The sequence below is a fragment of the Procambarus clarkii genome, chromosome 28 (genome assembly GCF_040958095.1).
Source record: "Procambarus clarkii isolate CNS0578487 chromosome 28, FALCON_Pclarkii_2.0, whole genome shotgun sequence".
NCBI lineage: Eukaryota > Metazoa > Arthropoda > Malacostraca > Decapoda > Cambaridae > Procambarus > Procambarus clarkii.
The window spans coordinates 4,127,122-4,149,145 of NC_091177.1; the positions used below are offsets into that span (position 1 = coordinate 4,127,122).

The following is a 22,024-nucleotide window of genomic DNA, read 5'->3' on the forward strand; positions in this document are numbered from 1 at the left end:
ATTATATTACATATATATATATATATATATATATATATATATATATATATATATATATATATATATATATATATTATATAAATTGACTTTGTTGGTGAAGACAGTGATGGAGGATTATGTCTGGTTGTGCTGTACATTTCTTATGTTAAGTTGCTTAGAAAATTTGTTATGGAGGGAGCCCCTTGTGTTGGCTCCATGTAGCTAGCTGATGCAGCTTCTTCAAACACCTTCAATGATTCCATTAATGTCTCTCAGTTTCTTAAAAACCCGAGACATAAACTTGACCAAGTTCATAAGTTTGCTTGCGCTAATTTGTTGACCTCCCAAAGTAAAATGAAAGCACACTTTGATAAGCACTCTAAGGTAAGGAAGTTTAAAGAAGGAGACTTTGTATTTGCATATTTTCCTATCCCAAGGTCTCATTTTCAAAGTACAGTACTGTACGGTACAGTACTTTGAAATATATATAATCAAATGGATCTGGTGCCGAGATAACTTCCCATTATTGAGTTACATCAGTCCTAGGAGCCAGAACCTAGTTCCCCTCACAAAGGCAAAATAAACTAGGTATTGATGTGGTCACCCACACTAAGAAATCATAGAACAAAGAAGAAATACAGACAACTACATTATAAACAAAACAAATCATCGAAGCAACTAACAAAATTTGCAAATGATTCATTCAAAGTGAATGGTGAATGGTTCACTTGAAACTGAGTTCAAACCTCCTAGTTCACAAAGCGGTCCAAAGATTTTGTCCTGGAGTTCCCGGCTTCCAGCTAGCTACCAGCCAGTCCAATCATTGATGTCAGCCTCGGCTGACTTTCCTGAGTTGCCCTGTCATAGTGAGGCCCTCTTCTTTTCAAAGACAAGTGACGGTTATTTTTTGAACTTAGCCCTGCAAGGCCATATGCTTGTGTATCATTCCTAACATTTAATACTGTATTTGATCATGAACATGTGTTTACAAAACTCACTTGCTTTGTAGCTTGGATAATCTGCATTATAAGCTGCATGTGTTTAGAGCGATCATTACCTAAGCACTCATAGTGTTGGTGGCCCTCAGGTAAATTCAGGTAAATTTGTTTTTAGGGCGTTGTTTTTGTTGGCTGTCACTTACAGTTGCAGAGTAGGGGAGCTTCATGCTCTCCTCTGGATGTGTGGGTTCTGTTCTTTCAACCTTGGTGGGTGGTTTCTTCATTGGCAGCCTTCTACTTGTTTGGTAGAGAATGAGTTGGTTGGCTTTCAGAGGAGTCCTTTGGTGGTTGGTGTTTGGTTTGTCTGACTGAAAATGTATCATTTGTTGTGTTCTAACTGTTCACCACTTTGCTGAAAGTTGGGATGCTATCTTTTGGCACCTTTGTGCACTAAGAGGTTTGCACCTAGTTTCAAGTGAACTATTTTTGCTTTGAATGAATCATTTGCAGAGTCTGTTGGCTGTATTCGTGCTTCCTTTTTGTGAATCGTGCAGTTGTCTGTATTGCTTCATCTACTTTCTAGATGCTTTCTTGGTGTGGGTGATCATAACAATCCCGAGCTCTCTCTGCCTCTGTGTGGGGACCAGATTCTGGCTCTGGTCTCCGGTAAACCAAAAGGACTCCTAGGACTGATGTGACTCAATAATGGGTAGCTATCTCAGCGAGCTAGCTTCAGGGAACTATTAGGACTCTACCAGAAATAGGTATTTCATTACATTCAGTGCCTATTTTTCAGCGAAATAAAATACTGTCCTGTATTCGATTAACAGTTATGTAGGTATTACCGTGCAGAATAAGGCTTTCTTTACTAGAAAAAAAATTGGCTAAGATAAAAAAAATATATGATATTTTTTGTTAATTAATGTAGTACAGTACTAATAACTGTTGTTAACTATTTTAATTAAGAACTATCATTAGACACAGCTTATAATACACCCTTCTCATGTGGCCAAGCAAAAGAAATTTGTGCAAAAAATAATTTGTTAAGAAGATAATGTAGTTAAGCCTCCACACTGTCTCGTCCAAAGGTGGTCATTTACTTGATAATAATTGTTATAATATTGTATCCTAATATTTTGTAAATACTGTATAAATTATTATTATCATTATTATTATTATTATTAGAACTGTCATAGAAGCAAGCGTTTGATGTGTAGATGCATCACAGGCTGTATATTTATATATAATAATTTTTAAAACTGGTATCCAGTTATGTATAATATTGATCACCTTCAGATTGGAGAAGAGTTATATCTGTTTCCTGTGCTGTCATCTTCAAGTATTTATTAAGGAGCAAAGATAAATATAATAATTTTTATAAAATAGATTAGAGACAAATGTACATTCATTCTACTTGTAACTAACAACAGGATGATGATAAATTTTTACAGTATTTAAATTTGGTTAACAAAGTTGTAAATTTAACCATATACTGTATTGTGTTTCCATGACAGAGTAGCACTTGACTGTCTATTGAGAACCTGTCCAATCATAGTAACTAACTTATATACCAAATTAGAGTATATTTTGTCTGTGTCTTATTTGTACAACTGAGAAGCAAGACGGAATCAAGACAAAGTACATGCCACTTTACTGCTAAATCAACTTTTAAATCTTTAACCTACCTCAACATAAATTAGGTGTTATTTTGTTTGAAGGGAATTTACGTGGAAGCAAAAGTTCTCCTTTCTATAATGTTGCTATATTCATATTATCTATATTTAAAGTAGATTTTTTCCAAGGAATCAGACTCTTCCTTAATGAAGATAATATGCATTTGAACAGTGTTATGTTGAAGAACTTATACTATACAAATCTTGGTAGATTATAAATTAAAATAAATATATATTAATATTATTATTATTATTAAATATTGTATTAACGTTATTGTTACTTTATTATTACAGTAACAATTCCTATCTTGTCAATATATATTTAATATCATCAAAAAATTTTCATATACCCTGTAATAATATTTAAACTGAAGTTAACTCAATTGAAATGCAGGTATTTATTTAAAATAGTTTATTGATTTACTTGTTATCTGCAGACATGCAAAAAGAGCATATGAAATGATGTAAAAGTGTTTTGTAAATACTGTGCATGTATGTACATATACAGTATATGTATGTATAGTGCTGTATGTATATTATATATACATTACAGTATTTAGATCTATAAATTAGAATGTCTGTCTATCCATCTGTCTGTTCATTCAAGGTTGGAGGCCAGACATTTGAAGGCTAACCTCACCCAGCTTTGCACACTGATTCCTATGGGGTTTGTGGCGGCCAACATGGTTGGATCAAGGTTGGCCTAAGTGAAATGAGTGCCATTTGATGCAGTGCTAATTGGAACCCAATGACTTCTTGCCCTCGTAATTATTATTTTTTGTTTTCCTCTTAGTATCCTATAAAACAATATGCACTCATGTCCATAAAATTTGTGTAATTAGCTGTAATACTGGACTGTTAGCTGCAGGGTGGGGGGAGTAGGAGGGAGGTGAGGTAGATGTCAGGAGCAATGGCCCAACCTACTTACAATGGTTGGGAGAGGCGGGTTCCCACCAAACTACAAGGCCCCAGCTCATCCACCACAGCTAGGAGAGGCAGGTTCCCTCTGAGCCAAAGGGCCCCCAGAAAGATACAGACAGACAGAAAGATAATATTTCTTGCTCAGAGAGTTTACACATGGTGTCTACCCAAGCACTGGGTCAACACAGGCACCAACATGGGCATTGGATCAACACAAGCATTAGGTCTACACAGGCATAAAGAGAAAAAAAAGAGAGAAAGAGAGTGTGAAAGAGCAGGAGAAGAAAAGAGGGAGAGTGACAGAGTAGGAGAGAGAGATACTGACCTGGGCACTACCTGGTACCCCCTTCTAGTACACAGGTATATATTTCAGTAAACGATAATGTCTGTTTTTCTGTCGACATATGTAAACTTTTTTTTTTTTGCCATATCATAAAACTTTATACACTGATCATGCCAAAATTAAAAACAAATATAATCATAATACCTAAACCATTGAACCTTAAATAAACTTTGATGATATGATTGTTGTCCTTAGACATTATGGAGCGTGTGTTAATGAAGAGAGTGAGAAAGAAAAGGAGAGAGAGAGAGACAGACAGACAGACAGAGACACCCTGACACTGCCAGGTACCCTTCTAGTGTGTTATTTTATAAATATAAATACACACACACACATACATACATATACATAGGTAATTACATATATATATACATATATTTTTTCCCTCTCTCCATTAAGATATTGTAAATGGGAACAATGTACATATGAGTATGGTTTTAGGATGATTATGAACTTTGTACTGTACTTATTTATCTTCTAAAAATGTTCATAGATCTTTGTTGTTTTATGTAGTCATTCATATTATATTATATTAAACTTATTAACATTATATTTCTTCAGCTCTTTTATATTTATTTATTAAGTTTACAAATTGAAAATATAATTACAGAACAAAATAATTTAACATTTATTTATTTATTTATTTATTTATTTATTTATTTATTTATGTATTTATTTATATATACTGCATACAAGAAGGGACATTGGGTTTATGAGAGTATATAGCATTGATGTTTTTACATTCTTGTAAAGCCAGTAACACATATATAGCATTTCGGGCAACATATATTATATAATGAATTGCTTTCCATACTAGGCAGAAAATATATTAGTGTTCAGTACTGAAAAAAACGTTTATCCTATTGTATATCAACAAATATGTATATAAAATGAATATTGAAATATGTCTAGCACTGAAATAAATCATTAAATGAATATGAAAATGATGTTTTATATACTGTATATCCAAATGCAACAAAAAAAATGGTATTACATTTTATATTACATATATATAATATATATATATGCGAACAAGCCTGAACGGTCTCCAGATATATATATATATATATACAGCTGTATATATATATATATATATATACTGTATAAATAATTCTAACGCAAATTTTCTCAATATTTCTTATGTTTCTTCTCACTGTTGATAGTAATTGAATATAATATATATATATTTATAAGCATATATACATTTCTTCATACATAAATCAAGACTGAACACATTTCTCTTGAGGTGGCACAGGTGCGTCCCTCTCTCTCAGGTACTGTATATTCCACAATATATTTAGCACCTCAACAACTAGCCACTGGGGTAAGATCTTGCCTTCCCTTGCACACTCTTCCCTCATAACTCTCCCAGTTTAATGTGGGGCTCTTAACCACCATTTTACCTGGCTAGATCTCACCTGAAATGCTGGCTTTATTGAAGGTTATATACGCAATATATAGTGTAATTGTTGTTTGGCTTTAAGTGAGCTATGTTAGAACTTGTGTAAAGATTTGTGTATTATTGTATGAGTATTGGCACAGGAAGGAGTGCATCGGTAATAATAATATTGTTATTGTTATTATTATTAGCATTATTATTATTGAAGGTGAAGGAAAGACCCATTACATGAGCAAGTGTTTATCATTTAGACAACATTTTCGGGGCATGTACTTTATCAATTAGATAATGTTAAATAATGTTCTGTACAAAGCTTCTAGGTGCATGCGTTTATGTGTGTGTGTGTCAGCTCGCCTCCCATGGCAGCCATCATAGCCGTCGTTATGATTTTGCTGCCCAACGGATGCCCAAACTTCTAATGAATGATCAGATGTTCTTGAACAAATCCACATGGGCCGTGACGAGGGTTCGAACCCTCGTCAGATGTTCAGATGTTCTTATAATCCGAATCAGATGATCTTATTTCTGGGAACTATGGCCCGGATATCGCGGAACATTAGCCTCAAGATTAGTCATTTATGTGATAAAGCTTCTCTGTCTCCTAGACTATGCCCCCCCCCTCTAGTTCTTGTGTCTCTCTCCTCCTCTCTGTGTTGCCCCCCCCTCTTTATTCTCGTGTCTCTCCTCCTCTTTATTGCTCCCTTCCCTGAAACACACACATCTGTTCTCAACAAACCCTTCACCGGAGAACCAACATGATAAAACTACAGAAAACTTCACAAACACTTAAACTACCTGAATCTCTAACAATCGGTTTCAGAATCTCCAAATCTCTGTTGAGTCTCAAGGGCAGTTAGCCAACAGAGCAACCTGCATAATCACCTTCAAACAACCAAGCTGTAGCTTACAGGCCTGTAGTAAGCGCTCGCCAGGGCCTTTTGGGCAGTAAAATCTATGCTCTGGAGCATAGCGTTATTTTCGTTAGTTTTAGTTTAGTTCATTTATTATGCATCTTGTGGGCGGTAGTGGAAAGGGTTACAGAGGCACATAATGGGCTCAGGGACTGAACCCCACAATTCATTTAGCTAAGCAAGTTACAATTTTGTTTTCGTTAGTCGTACGAAATTTTGTTCTAGGGTGGGATGGGGAGAAGAGGATGGAGAGACACAGGCGATGGGAAAAGTTTTGAAACGAGAAATATAGTATGAGTTATGATAGCAGGCGGACTGTCCGCCTTGCTGACACCATGCGTGGGTGTTGGCAGCTGAGCTAAGCTTGCTGCTCTCTCCTGTCAAGCAGCGGTGATTGTGTGAGGGTCTTCACGTGTATTTAAACATATATTTGGACGTCTATTGATGAATACTGTGTTGCATTCACATATACATATTCAGATGCTTTCACGCATGTTTTATGCTCTGTTTTGGGTTCTTTATTTTGTTATTATTGATCATTTATCTATTACTTTTTGTTATTTATTTTAAAGGGGGTTTCTGATCAGTATTTCAGCTAAAAATTACGTATTGTGGAGTTTGTTTTTCATCGAGGCTTGGTGCTGTAGTCTGATGTTTAGTGGTTGTGTGTTCAGGAGTTCCTGGAGCTCTTGGGTTGTCTGATCATATGATGGACGGTGTTTTGCTGCTCTTCTGAGCGCCTTATTTTCTACTGCTTGTAGTTTTTACAGATTTCCTTTAATGTATGTAGTGGATCTGGAGGATATTCTAGATGTGGCCGGACTAGAGACGTATATAGGTAAAGCTGTCTATTTGTGGGCCTCGGAATCTTCAGTTTTCTTAAGGCTGTTTTTTTTTGCTTTATTTATTCTATCCTTTACGTGCATTATTAGACTTGTTCTATTGATCTTGAGTCCCGTAGTATTCTGCCTACATTCGCATATTGGACTGGGCGGTTGTCAATTAAACTGGAGTCTGAGTTCCTTTATGTAATGTGTATTTTGTTAACATGGGCGTGGTGCAAGTCACGTGGCAAGTCAGGTTAAGCATCATGGGGTCTGGCCAGTAATAAGATGGGTGACCTTGCGTGTAGCCTCGCCTAAGAGGATCTTATTGCAGAAAACGATTTACTAGTGATGGAGTCCCTTACAGGATGATAGTCTGACAGGCAGGATTGAGGAAGGATCCCGTTGACGTGCTTGACACTGCCTACCGCATTCATTGTATATCTTTGAGCTATAAAATTCAAAAGAAAAAAATCATATTACAAGACACCTTGGCATATATATCCTGGATGTAGATATGCTTAATCAGTCGGGTTAAGGCTGGTAGTAGGTGGTGAGTGATCGTGTGGGCCCTGAGGGACCTCCATAAATCTAACAGGCTGGCTGTTTGCGACAACAGTATACCATAACAAACTCAAACAAACAATTCAGCGTTTTAACAAAAATGTTTTGTGAGAGTTTGGAGAATCCTACGTCAGGAATATATATATATATTCCTTCCTTCCTTCCTGTATGACATGTTTTCCCAGACGCGCTGCCGCTCCAGTCACCTGTTCATCTCTTGGCCCGGCAGTTTGTTGTGGACATCCAGTGCTCAGGGATCTGTGGGGACTATATACTGTGTCTCGTCGTGAGATAACTCCTAGTTGTACATTAGTGCTTATAGTTCTACTCGTGCTGCTGTCATACACGCCCTTCACGGACAGGTAAGCCATTGCCACACGTGGATAAGGAAAACTATACACGAAATCGCACCAAGAATGAGTAAATGTGCATTTGTAGGAAATTTAGCATTCAGTGCCAGTGTGTGTGTGTGTGGTGCATCAAATTAGCATTTTTCCTTAAGTAAAATGAAAAATGAAAAATTCCTTTTTCCTTCCTTACAAAGGCCTAAGTAAGGCCTTTGTAAGACGCGTAATTTGCATATTTGAGCAGTGGAGCGGAGGCTTTTGAGATGCTGTGGTGATGGACAAGTTGCTGTTGCTGGCGACTACCATGATCCAGTGGCATATATGTACACAATTTGATTATTTGTGTTTGTTATCGTGGAGGTTATGTTCCTGAGACCCAGTATGTGATAGCATAGTTATGGGGTGCATAATAAATGAGCTAAGCTAATTAGTAATTATATCTGAAACCCCCCCCCACTTTAAATCACGTTATATATATATATATATATATATATATATATATATATATATATATATATATATATATATATGTACTCTATATATAGAGAGGGGTACACACCCACAGAAGTGTTGTTATAGGTACACACCCACAGAAGTGGGTGTGTAACTCTTGATATATACACACATCCCTTTTATAATTTTTTGTTGATTTTGCCATATTTATTTTTGTTTTGTGTTCTAAGTATATAAATTTGTCAAATTCAACACTTTTACATATAGAGTGTACTATAGGCCAGTTTTCACAGCAAATACGCGATCACGAGAAACCACATCCTCCCCCCCCCCCTTCCAACCAGCTGGATAGTTATCTTGATATTTGTGAGGATCTGAAAGACTATTACGGTTCCAGTAATAGTCTACATGTAAACTGGTGAATGAACCTTTGTCGTCAAGGGAGATTATTCTCAAGTTATAACGTTATTGTATTTTAAATCGTTAATTTAAAATATAAAAAGTGGATGCTGAGTGTTTTTTTTTTAAAGGTTTTGATTTTCTATAGATGGAATTCTCGGGCACACTGAAATAGTTTTTGAATTGCACATTCAAAAACTGCAATGTGCAATTCAACCCCCCCCCCCCTCCGATAGAATTACTGACCCCGCCCAGGATGTAATCCCACAAGAAGCTGTTGTTGTTGTTATAGATTCAGCTACTTGGAACAAGTAACAAGTAGCACGGGCTATGGTGAGCCCGTAACTTACTGGCACAGGAGCGGGGCAAGTAGCACGGGCTATGGTGAGCCAGTAGTGAACTTACCTGGCACAAGAGCGGGGCTGTCTACAAGCTGACTAACTCCTGGGTACCTATTTACTGCTAGGTGGACAGCGGCATGAGGTGATTGAAAACGCGCCTAACCATTTGTCCTGCCCGGGATTCGAACCCGAAATTGTGGATTGTGAGTCGAGAACGAATCCGACTGTACTACCGGGACCCCTTAATTACAATGGCAATAATTAAATACTGAATATTGTGCTATTATTGATAACACTCGGTAATAATAATTCATTATTACAATATTCATCATAATACAGTATTCATTATTTAATTATTGCAATTATAATTGCACCTGGTCGTATTGTTTTTGTTAAAGCCGTCAGTTTTGACACTTCAATTTATTCGGTAGCGCTGAAGGCCGTCTTGGACTCGGTGACGTGCCTGCGGTCAACTCTCTTATTTATAGAAAGAAACGTAGCTACCTTATCTTGCGATGATTTGGGGCTCTGCGGCCCGATCCCCCAACCAGGCTGTTGGACGCGGCTGCTCGCAGCCTGACGTGTGAATCATAGCCTGGTTGATCAGGTATACTTTGGAGGTGCTTATCTCCTGGAGTTCTTTCTTGAACACTCTGAGGGGATCGGCCAGTTATGTCCCTTATGTGTAGTAGAAGCGTGTTGAACAGTCTCGGGCCGCTGATGTTGATAGTTCTCTCTCTGAGTACCTGTTACACCTCTGGTTTTCAACGGGGGTATTCTTCACCTCTGCCTTTCAATGGCGGTATTCTGCACATCCTGCCATGCCTCCTGGTCTCATATAGTGCCTGGCAGCACTGTACGAGCCATCACTAAGCATCATAGGCGCTGTTAACCCAGCGTTATGAGGCTATTAACAGGTCCAGATGTCACCTCATGTTAGGTTAATTGCAAAAGGATATGTTGGTACAAGTTCGTCGTTACCTCAACCGAATTTTAGGATATTTATTTATGCAAACAAAACGTGCTCGATTTAATTTTTATTGTTAGAGGATTACAACAATATTTTTATTTGGTTAGAATCTATCAATTTAATTAACGTAGGATTCGTTTTCCTCCGAATGTTCCATTATTTCATAGTTTTGTTAAAATTTAATTATTTATTTATATTTTATATTGTCGTTTGAATGATTACACGTTGTGTTGTTCGTGCAATAATGATTAACGAAACGGAACAAAATAATTGGACTCGCTAGAGAGAAAATTAGCCGATATTTTAGCTCCAAATATTACATTACGATTGGTAACTATTTTAGCGTATTTTGATTGGATTAAACTGTAAAAATGGTTTTGTGGTAACTGGTTCCATTTGATTTGTTTGGGATCGCTGTTGTTGTAATGGAGGTCAGATTTGCGCAAAGCGGGAGTTAAAGGGAGGGTGAGAGGTGTAATTAAATGTCCCTTTCTGAGTCTATACCTTTTAAAGTTCGATGCGTCGGGTCAGGGCGCTGCTATATTTCTTGACTTTTTTTTATGTTTTAACCCTTGTTATTGGCGAACCCTTTTTTTATGTGTGTAATCCATTTTTAATGCCCCTAATTCTTTTTTTTTGTGCAATTTTTAATGCGTAATCCATTTTTTTTTACTCTTATTATTATTATCGCTAATCCCGTGTTAACCTTTGCACTGTTTCTAGTCCCGGTAATGCAGTAGGGTTCGTTCTCGATTCACAATCAAGAATTCCGGGTTCGAATCTCGGGCGGGACACATATGGTTGGGTACATTTCCCTTCACCTAATGCGCCTGTTCACCTAGCAGCAAGTAGGTACCCAGGAGTTAAGTTAGCTTATTGTGGAGTTGCATCCTTAAGGGGGGGGGGGGGGTGCTTGATATAAGCCTAACGTGTATGAATATACTCTGGCTACCTGTCCCCCCGACACAATGAATTACAGAATGAATTAATCCTTTTGTTTATCCTTTTTTAATGGTAACATTTTTATTTATTACCAATGTATTTCCTGGTACTTATCCCCCTGGTACTCACCTAGTTGTGTTTGCGGGGGTTGAGCTCTGGCTCTTTGGTCCCGCCTCTCAACTGTCAATCAACTGGTGTACAGATTCCTGAGCCTATTGGTGCTTTACCCCTGGTGCATGTCTCTGGTACAAGTGCTATAGACTGACCACAAGGGTGTGGTGGTGCTGGTGGTGAGCAGCGTCGTCTCCGAGAGTTGTGAAATAATCAGTATTTCTGCCGATTCGTCAACACTTCTCCATTCAGTATTCGCCCCATGTCTGAATTTGGCTTACACGACGTTGGTGGCTCATACTCCGTTAATACACGCACGCGCGCGCTCTGCCAACCAACCAACCAACCAACCAACCAACCAACCAACCAACCAACCAACCAACCAACCAACCAACCCAACCAACCCAACCACTCTTGGCAACCAACCATTCGGGTACTCACTACTCAACTCACAACCACCACCACCAGAAATCACCAACAATCAACCAGAATACACTTTTCTGCCCAACATCACTCCCTCCCCCCCTTCCCTACACACATCCCTCCCCCCCTTCCCTACACACATCCCTCCCCCCCCCTACACACACACACATGAAGACCAAGATAGTACTGTAATATATAACATAAATAACAGGAAGTTGTTACTATAATAGAAAGGGCAGCCTCTGTCGCTTGTAGGAATCGATCCCAACCTCAAATCATGGAAGACATCAGCCATGGAAAGATAGGCCGGGAGACCCAGGACTCACATGGGAGCACAGAAACATGGAGAGCTAAACTATTGGACGTAGCAACAAAAAACTTCTTAAGCGAGCAGGTCAGGGGACCCATAAGAATAAGAGGTAATGACGCACCAGCTAGACTTGACCTGGAATTTACTCTGAATGAGTCAAGACATAAGGAGAACCCATTTGGAAGCTCCCATGGGCCCTGAAGTCATCGCAGGGTATGGGAATGAGTGAACACGGTGTATTGATGGTTGAATATCTGGTGGAAGTCGCGATAAGCAGCACTTATGAACCCATCCCTGCCCTTGTGTGGCAGTGCACAGTAGAAAGTTGTTTTCACATACATTAAAACATTGATTGTAACCCATGATATATATGTACTTCCGCCTACAGTTTAGACCTATTGTCTTATGTATGACCCTCTCTGTCCTGCGTGACGGTGAATACCAGCATTATCCTGAATTTAATAAGACTTAATCGAAATCCTCAGATTAGGCAAAATTGTAATTAATTTTGTCAATAAAGATGTTAATAATAATAATAAGCGATAACACGAGGTACCATATAACAAAACGCTGGCATATCGAAAGGGAAATTACGAGGAGATAAGAATATTTCTGATGGAAATATCATGGGTAACAGAGCTCAGAGGAAAGGCTGCACAAGACATGATGGACAACATCATCCATAAATGTTAGGAAGCAGCAGCTAACTTTGTCCCCAGTCCAAAAGGACTTGCAAAGGAGGGAGTCCATGGTTTACTCAGGGATGTAAGGTGGCAGAGCAACTGAGTACAAGGGCATTGAGAAATTGCAGGAATACCAGAACACCAGAGAGCAGAGATGTGCTAGGAATGAACACAGACTTGGCAAATAAAGCAGGGACTAGGTCCAAATGGCTTCACAGCCACATCAGGATGAAACCAGTGAAGAACCAGGTAATGAATAAGGGCAGACAGGTTAACTGAAAATGACAAGCAGGAACTCTGCAAGATTCCAGGAAGTCTGCACAATAGATTCAGTAGTTGTTCCTCAACTGAGACGGGGAGGGGGGGGGCGGCATTTAACCAGAGACAACAGGAAGGATTGAGACTATCAGTGCTGAGGTAAGGAAGCATCTGCTGGATCTGAACGTGACAAAGGCTGTTGGCCCAGAAAGCATCTCATCATGGATACCAAAATAGGGAGTAGAAGCATTATGCTTGCCACTCTCCATGGTGTATAATAGGTTAATGATAACAGGATAACTACCAAATTTTGAAGACAAGTAATGTAGTCTTGATATACAAGAAGAGAAACAGATGAGAGACACTGAACTACAGGGCACTATCCCTAACTTGCAGACCATGCAAGGTGATGGCGAAGATTGTGAGAAAAAACTAGTAGAACATCTGGAAAGAAGCAAGTTAGTAACACATTACCACAGGTGCAGGGATTGTTGATCGTTCCTCACAGATTGAATAGAATACAATGACCAGGCAACAAAAATTTGACAGGAAAGAGAAGGGTAGGCAGACTGCATATTTTTTGATTGTCAGATAGCCTCTGACACAGTACCCCATAAGAGACTAGTGGTTAAGTTGAGAAATCAGGCAGGAGTGACAAGAAAGGTACTCCAGTGGACGAGGGAGTACCTAAGCAACAGAGGACAACGAGTCACTCAGGGGCACCGCTCCTGTGCCAGGTAAGTCCACTACGGGCTCACCATAGCCCGTGCTACTTGGAACTTGTTCCGAGTACCTGAATCTATAACAAAAGCGAGTCACTGCGAGGGGCGAGATACCAGAGTGGCGAAATGCTACTTGAGGAGTCCCACAAGGTTTAGTTCTTGGACCTATCGTGACGTTAGTATCCCGTTTAGAAACGCATCTTACTTTAGAAACCTAAACCAGGGCTTTTTAAAGGCAATCTACACAGACTGTGTTAGATAAATGCTGAAATATGCAGCACCTTGAGAAATATAAAACAAAAATTTAACAATTTGTGGAACTAGGAACTAGAACCAAAGAAGAAAGAGGTGACATGATCACATCATACAGGATACTGGGAGGAATTGACAAAGTGGACAAGGACAGCCTTTCCAAGTGAGAGAAGACAGGACGAGAGGACATAAGTGGAAGCTGGAAATGCTAACGAGTCAAGAAATGTAAGGAAATACTTGTACCCTGTAAGGGCGGGCAACAAGTGCATCTCCATGAAGGAAGTTGTGGAAGCCGTCTCCATCCACAACTTTAAAAGCCAGATTGAACAAAACATTCGAACATCAGAAGAGTTCAATTGTAACGTAACGAGGACAATTAAGCTACTGGGCGGGGCATGTTGAGCGGTTAGACAGCACTTCCGTAGACACTGATAGGTTAGTACTCGCCTCTAAAAGCAAGCAAACACTCACTCACTCACTCACTCACTCACTCACTCACTCACTCACTCACTCACTCACTCACTCACTCACTCATGTCATAAACTGCTCTACAAATCCCGAGGAAGAGAGGACGGTGTGGTGATGGTGATGATAATGGCGAGTAGGGGGGGGAGGGATGGTGATGGGGGGGGGGTTAGAGGAAGGGGGGGAGGGGGGGATGGGAGAATCAGTGTTGCCAACATCCTGTCTCAGGGGCACCTCTGTACTAGATACTTCCTGGGAGTGACCCGTTGGATTCACCCGTCCTGTTCAGTGGTTATGGTGGCTTCCCTTCACTCCCCCCCTCACTACTCTACTCTTTCTTCACTCCCCTCCCTTCACTCCCCTCCCTTCACTTTCCTCCCTTCACTCCCCTCCCTTCACTCCCCTCCCTTCATTCCCTTCCCTTCACTCCCCTGCCTTCACTTTCCACCCTTCACTCCCCTCCCTTCACTTTCCTCTCCTAAAGATTCCACCTTCATTTGCTTCACTCTCTTTAACTTATTAATTTAGCCTACTCTTGGTTCCCTTATCTTACCCCCCTTGACGCCTCTTCCTTCACCCCTTGACTCCCCTTCCTTCGGTCTTACTCTTTCACCCCTTTTACCTCATTCGGTCACCCATTTTCCCTCACAATCACTCACCTTCCAGCTGCTCCTCGGATGCAGTGAGTCTGGATCCAGCGTTTGAAATATAAAGTGGCCATGAAAGCTTTCTCGTTATCTTTCGCGCGCTCTCGCTCTCTTTTTAAACTAATCACTCAGTCTCTCTCTCTCTCTCTCTCTCTCTCTCTCTCTCTCTCTCTCTCTCTCTCTCTCTCTCTCTCTCTCTCTCTCTCTCTCTCTCTCTCTCTCTGTCTCTCTCTCTCTCTCTCTCTCTCTCTCTCTCTCTCTCTGTCTCTCTCTCTCTCTGTCTCTCTCTCTCTCTGTCTCTCTCTCTGTCTCTCTCTCTCTCTGTCTCTCTCTCTCTCTGTCTCTCTCTCTGTCTCTCTCTCTCTCTGTCTCTCTCTCTCTCTGTCTCTCTCTCTCTCTCTCTCTGTCTCTCTCTCTCTCTCTCTGTCTCTCTCTCTCTCTCTCTCTCTCTCTCTGTCTCTCTCTCTGTCTCTCTGTCTCTCTCTCTCTGTCTCTCTCTCTGTCTGTCTTTCTTTGGGATTACGATACACTTATATCATGATGTAATGGGCTAAGGCGCGTCAAGGATGACTTGGGGGACTGGTTCGATCCCCGAGCTCTTTCAATCTAATTTCATGTTCTTCACCAAGAAAAGGGAGCTACAGAAATAGTGAAACATTAATTTTAATTGACATGAAATGCCAGTTGCTGTGGCGAATTTTTCATGTTTCTTTTTTCCAACCACATTCTCTCATATGGACCCCAACAAGTGTCACCCGTGGACCCCAGCAAGTGTCACCCGTGGACCCCAGCAAGTGTCTCGTGGACCCCAGCAAGTGTCACCCGTGGACCCCAGCAAGTATCTCCTATGGACCCCAGCAGGTGTCACCCGTGGACCCCAGCAAGTATCTCCTATGGACCCCAGCAGGTGTCACCCGTGGACCCTAGCAAGTATCACCCGTGGACCCCTACAAGTGTCTCCCGTGGACCCCTACAAGTGTCACCCGTGGACCCCAGCAAGTATCACCCGTGGACCCCTACAAGTGTCTCCCGTGGACCCCTACAAGTGTCACCCGTGGACCCCAGCAAGTATCACCCGTGGACCCCTACAAGTGTCTCCCGTGGACCCCTACAAGTGTCACCCGTGGACCCCAGCAAGTATCACCCGTGGACCCCTACAAGTGTCACCGTGGACCCCTACAAGTGTCACCGTGGACCCCAGCAAGTGTCACCGTGGACCCCTACAAGTGTCACCGTGGACCCCTGCAACAAAATAGCGTGAACTAACAAAACTAACAGTAGCCATTGCTGCGACAAATGCATACATTCATGTGTGTCGAGCACATTAGTATTCCCGATTAAAACAATGTAAATGATAACAGGAGCCATTTAGTTCAACACACTCATAAGCAGTTCCTATTTTGTTAGACTATAGAGTATAGTATTACGTTGACCTCTTGAAATTCTTCCATGCACCCGCTGGGTGGGAACCACTGGCATATTTATCAACCTATCCTCACCGCCAGGGCTCAAAGGATACGAAAGTTGTATTATAAATATGTTGATATTCTAGTTTTAATTCAAAGTTTATACGAATGCCGAAAGTTTTCTCTGGAGGCAGGGAAGCCTCGTCTCAGTTCTGGCAAGACTGGCTGCTCCCGACTGTGACGGAGCGCGATAGGCTAACTTTGGCGGGAAAAACATTAGTCTCCAACTTGAAATTCAAATTGTTTTGGGATTAAACGGTTTTTGTTGTGCTTGGAAACGCTTTTCTGTCTCACACGTGCTGAGCCCAGCGCTGTGTAATGGAGGCGCTCAGTGGCGCTCAAGGTGTGCGGTGCTCTCTGGCTAAGCGCAATTTAGAAGCGGATCTGGTCGCTGAGGCGTCCTGAAATTTTCAAACGCGGGATGGAATTGCATGACGAAACGTGCGTAGAATATGCTGAACAGGCATGTACTCTGCTTGTGTGCCATGAGGCACTCTGCTTGTGTGCCATGAGGCACTGTTTGTGTGCCATATAAAAAGGGTGTTAGGGCACTGTGCTTGTATTCCTCTGGTTAATGCCAGTCTCAAGGGGAGAGAGTGAGGAGGTTGGTCATGATCCTGGAGACGTCAGCCCTGGAGGATATCTTCCCCTCGGTTACAAAGTGGATTAGGCTTCGACTTCACTTTTTGCTGCTCGGAGAGTTCACCCCTCTGAACAATCGGGCAGCTATACAACCAGCCACTCTACATGTATTAGCCACTCTGCATGTATTAGCTACTCTGCATGTATTAGCCACTCTGCATGTATTAGACACTGCAGGTATTGCTCATGGCATCCACCACGGTACATGTGTTCCAGTCACAGATGGTCTGGCATCAGGCTTCGTGGTGTCCTCCATCTTAGATAACCTCGGGAGTTATTGTTTTGGGGTTCCTGGTGACGTGGGTAGGCAATTAGGCTCGCTCCGCTAATGACCTCAGGTATTTTGTGGCGTAATGCAGTCCCTAATTGTTTCCTCGATATTGTGGAATGGAAAAGTTGAGGCTCGCTTTGGCTAATTAGACGCTGCTGCTCTGTAATTTGGATTGGTCTTTACCTGGCCTCTCTTTTGTGTGACGGTTAATGCATTCATTGTATTAACGCATCGCTGAGTGGAAGGGAACGTGGACTGTTGAACAGTACACGTTTAATGGAAACTTTTCTTTCTAAAATTTAAGTTAGTATTGTAGGTCTAGGCTTGTGCATAGTTTTTATAAGGCTGAGGTAGGTGGTTAGCTGAATTAAGGTACATTTTATTTATTTATTTATTTATTTATTTATTTATTTATTTATTTATTTATTTATTTATATATATACAAGAAGGTACATTGGGGTTTGTGATAGTACACAGCACTGATGTTTTTTACATTCTTGTAAAGCCACTAGCACTGCAGCATAGCGTTATATATGCAGTATTACAGCAACAGAGAAACAGTCCATTACCGACTGGAGATGGGCATATTTTATACATAAATACGGTACACGGTGGAAGAGAAACAGTTGTATTCAGTGTCGTGGCTTTGGGGGGGGGGGGGGGGCGGGAAGATTTGAGGGTTAGTGGTAGTTTCCCCTTATTCCCCCCTCCCCCCCTCCCCTATGAGGTCTCCAGCCTCACACACAAGCAGCAGGGGTCGAGGCCAGGCGGTGGGATATTAACGTGCAAGATACTGAGGTATGACAAAATTCTGAATAGACGATGTTTTTCCATTTAAAAGCCTCTTCAGAGCTGAACCTCATTCCCCCGTAGACACTGATATGTACATTTATTTGGTATATGATATACAATACCAAATAGTATGTAACATGAATATTACTTAGTATTACTTAGTATTTAAATATTAAAGTTAATAGTTCCTTTTTGTACTAAAGATATGTCATATATATATATATATATATATATATATATATATATATATATATATATATATATATATATATATATATATATATATATATATATATATATATATATAATATCCTTCCAGCTTGGTACGAAGCGAATCGTTCAGTGCTTCTCACTGGTATATATCCCTGATAGTGGACCCCTTGCATTAGCATATATTCCTCGGTTCGTTTGTTTACAGCTGGGATACACTCTCGTGGGGCACTGTGTTTTTACCTCTGTCGGCAGGCTTTATGTGGACCTTCGCTGGGCGCTGAGAAGCAGGCAATATTGAGAGGACAGAGGAAAAAGAGCAGATCTTCAGATGGCGGAGATCTTCAGAGTTCTTCGGTAATACAGGGAAGAACTCTCATTGTTCTCCCACGGCCAACTGTCACCCCTCTGTTCATTCACCAGTTCCCGAACGTGTTAGAATGGCTCGGAGTATCACATTATCTCTACCCAAGCATCAGGTTTTCCAAGTTACTTCATAATAAGTGATATTCAGTGCGATCCTAACACGTTCAGGGAATGTATGAGATAACTGTGGCTATTGTCCACGAGTGTAGCGGAGTATTGAGTGGGTGTAGGAAACGCGACCTTTCAATACTTGTGATGTTTGCGTTGGTTGAGTGGGTGTAGTACTAGGCTGCTTCCCTGGCGGTCTTGGTTCGAATTCTTGATGGATCATTGGCGTTACCGTTAAAAAATGGGGACCATTCAAGCTTTACACACATGTATACATTCAAGCTTTACACACATGTATACATTTAAGCTTTACACACATGTATACATTCAAGCTTTACACACATGTATACATTCAAGCTTTACACACATGTATACATTCAAGCTTTACACACATGTATACATTCAAGCTTTACACACATGTATACATTCAAGCTTTACACACATGTATACATTCAAGCTTTACACACATGTATACATTCAAGCTTTACACACATGTATACATTCAAGCTTTACACACATGGATACATTCAAGCTTTACACACATGTATACATTCAGGCTTTACACACATGTATTTTATACTGTGTGTAAAGTATTCAATCTAAAACATAATCGAAGGAGTTTAATGATTCTAGCCCAAATTTTCTCAGTATTTCTTAAGTTCTTCACTTGGGAAGGAGTTGAGAACTAACTCCCTGAAGCAGACTGCAATATTTTATTGGCCCTGACTCAGGATGAGGCGTTTCGTTGAAGGCAGCAGGGAAGTGGAAATAAATTAGTTTACACACTTCAGATTATATATATAACCATGTAGGATGTGGTAACGTGAGGCGTTACCCAGCCGATGTTGGCTGGGCCAGTAGTAGGTGAGGGGTGAGCTGAATATTTTGGTCCTGAGTTTGGTAGGGGAGTAAAAACACACTCGCTACATATGAACACACACTACACATACACACACACTACACATACACACACACTACACATACACACACTCGCTACATATACATGCATAGTCACTAATCATACACACACACACCCGTCACATTCGATGCAAACTCTTGAACAAAAGAACAAGGTAACTGCAGAAGGGCCTATTGGTCCATACGAGGCAGCTCCTATCTACATAACCACCCAATCCCACTCATAAACATGTCCAACCCACGCTTGAAACAATCGAGGGACCACACCTCCACCACGTTACGCGGTAATTGGTTCCACAAATCAACAACCCTGTTACCGAACCAGTATTTACCCAAGTCTTTCCTAAATGTAAACTTATCCAATTTATACCCATTATTTAAACAACAGCCTTAACAATAAAACCTTTAGTAGGTGTCCTCTTGTAAGCTGCCCCTCCGTCGCTCAGCACAGGACCTGTGGATTTTCTTATCGTTGTTAAGTTAATCCTCTCTCGGCCACTCTAACCTGTGGAGGCTGCTTAAATCTACATGAGAGAGAAGGAGACAAAAATGAGACTATATCACGGGATCTATTAATTTCCTTGGGTAAATAAGAGGGCAGTGGGCTAAATACACTTCCAGCCCATAATGAAAGCGTTACACGTGGACGCGATGGGTTTGTTTACATACACGCAGGGTAAACACATCAACTGTTCACGGAATTATGATGTAGCTCACTTTAAGGTCATGTGTCAGATGAGGCGTAAACTAGTTTTTTTTTACATCAGGTGAAGCCGAAAGGAGTACCTGAAGGGTGCTCAGTCGATTAAGGCAGTGTCTGGGATGCTCCCGGACGCAGGTTCGAATCCTCGAACGGCACTTGTGGATTTGTTCACTACTACTACCACCCACGACCCCCACCACCCACGACCCCCACCACCCACGACCCCCACCACCCACGACCCCCACCCACTACGACCCCCACCCACTACGACCCCCACCCACTACCCCCGACCGGCCACCACCACCACAACCATTACCATCCACACATAATGATTTTCGCTGTTTTTTTGCGCTAGCTTTTTAACACACTGTACTCCCCTTCATGTAGTCCAGGGCAGCTGCACAAATGCACATGTACCTAAATGTGTTAATAATAATAATCAAAACTTAGCTGTCATGGAGTAAAGTGTGAGAGATAGCCTCGTGACATCAATGTTGAGAACATTTGATCCAAAATGTCAATAAAGGCGTGTGTGTCTGGGTATGTCTAGTTATCATCATTACTCGCTCTCTCTTGGTATGTCTCTCTCCTAGTCTGCACATACTCCAGGAAAAATCAAAACAAACTAAAAACAAGAACAATAAACACTTACAAAAACAGCAAAGAAAAATCTTGTGAGAAGTTAGGAATCAAATAACTAAAAAGCTCCTGAATCGTGGGAAAATGTTCTTAGTACAAGGACTATTTGGGTTAACAAAGACAGTGAGCGAGGTCCTCCCCAAGGGAACAAACACAGGCTGTGCAAGGAACAGAGGTTACATGCTTGCAACAAAATGTTGCCCCTCAAGTAACACAATAAGAGATAATACACAAGAACATAACAAACGCCACCAAGAAACACTGTCTTCTTAAGGAGGGAACATACGAAAGACCAACACTGGAATGTGCAGCAACCAACATGGATAACACACTAAATGAAACCCACTTAAAAAAAGGCCCGTCTGTTATCCATGAGAATGATACTTAAGCTATGCAGATGCGATAAAAGAACAGTCACGGAGGTGACATGATTACGGCATAAGCGATACAGGGGAACGGGAGAAACATTTGTATATGGGGGCAGGAGGTCAATATAATGCTCAGCTTCACCAGGAGATACGATGGCATCATAGAACATGACAACTAACGTAGCAACAGATATTGAGTTGTAAAGAGGCGGCCCCGAGTTATTTCTTGTGAGCGCACACGCACACATGCATCAACGCACGCATGCGTTCACACGCGCACACACAAAAATAGTAACAGTTGACTGACAGTTGAGAGGCGGGCTGAAAGAGCAGAGCTCAACCCCCGCAAGCACAACTAGGTGAATGCAGAGGAGGTGGAGGACATAGGAGTCTGAGGGACTTCACCAGTAAGTGTAAATAATAAGCATGTGAAGGCGGTCGGGCTTACATCCCCCTCCCCATCCCCCACCCCCACCACCCCCACCCCCACCCCCACCCCCACCCCCACCACCACCACCATCACCCCCACCACCATCACCCCCACCACCATCACCCCCACCACCATCACCCCCACCACCATCACCCCCACCACCATCACCCCCACCACCATCACCCCCACCACCATCACCCCCACCACCATCACCCCCACCACCATCACCCCCACCA

At 41.3% G+C, this 22,024-nt stretch overlaps 1 protein-coding gene across 1 annotated transcript in view; it reads left to right on the plus strand.

Moving 5' to 3' along the window:
* The first annotated feature begins 7,756 nt into the window (after window positions 1-7,756).
* LOC123754989 (tetraspanin-1) overlaps window positions 7,757-22,024 on the plus strand; it is a 149,015-nt gene continuing 134,747 nt past the window's right edge. Inside the window, exon 1 of the mRNA XM_045737356.2 lies at window positions 7,757-7,914. The gene's annotated coding sequence lies outside the window, so the exon portion shown is untranslated. The remainder of the gene's footprint in view (window positions 7,915-22,024) is intronic.